Source organism: Arachis ipaensis, chromosome B08, assembly GCF_000816755.2.
Source record: "Arachis ipaensis cultivar K30076 chromosome B08, Araip1.1, whole genome shotgun sequence".
Lineage (NCBI taxonomy): Eukaryota > Viridiplantae > Streptophyta > Magnoliopsida > Fabales > Fabaceae > Arachis > Arachis ipaensis.
Window position 1 is genome coordinate 10,267,374 of NC_029792.2, and position 930 is coordinate 10,268,303.

The window sequence follows — 930 nt, forward strand, 5'->3', positions numbered from 1 at the left end:
TTTTTTTTTGGTGACTAAATAAGGAAAGAAACAAAGCAAAAACTATTCTAAATCCGAGCGGATGATTCGTTGGAGATCAACACCAGGCTCAGACCAAATAACATGATTAGAGTTATTCTTGGCACCATATTTAGCCATCTAATCCGCAGCTCTATTTGCTTCTCGGGACACCCATTCAACGTGAACAAGCCAAGGACGAGATAAAAGCTCCTGAATCTTATGAACCAAATCTGTTACTTCAGATGGATACCCACTTGTAAGCTCATACAAGATGGGCAGAATGTCAAGGCAATCTGTTTCACATATAATATCCCTCAAACTGCAATCCCAAGCTAAAAACAGCCCCCTCCAAGCAGCAAATAATTCACATCTGATTATAGGCCAAGGGGGAATGCTTCCAGAGCAGCCCGAGATCCAATCTCCCTTAGAATCTCTAATAATACACCCAAATCCCGCTAAATTTGAATCCATATACAAGCTTGCATCACAATTAACTTTAAAACTATTGCCTACCGGTGGTTCCCAACACAGGCAATTTCGGAGAGACCTAAAGGAATTGCTTCGATTCCTGTAAACCTGTAAGTCCTTGGCGGTAATTCTGGCCAAGGCAACAACCTTATGGTCTGTCCAAGGGTTGTCAGTGTTGAATATGTCATTGCACCTATGTCTCCATACCCACCAAAGTCCTGCACCAAAGGACGCCTCATTGTTAGCCAAGGCCTTCCGAAACTACTCTTCAAGAGCAGTACCAGCCGTCGAGTTCAGGATACTAGGATCCAACATATACCAGATTGCCTTTGATCGTTCACAGTCTCTAAGGCAATGCTCCATAGTCTCCTGCGCCTTGTTACATCTCTTACACATATCTGAAGAAACTAAATGCCGCTTGAATCGAAAGGTCTCAGTTGGTAGAGCATCATGTAAGCTAAG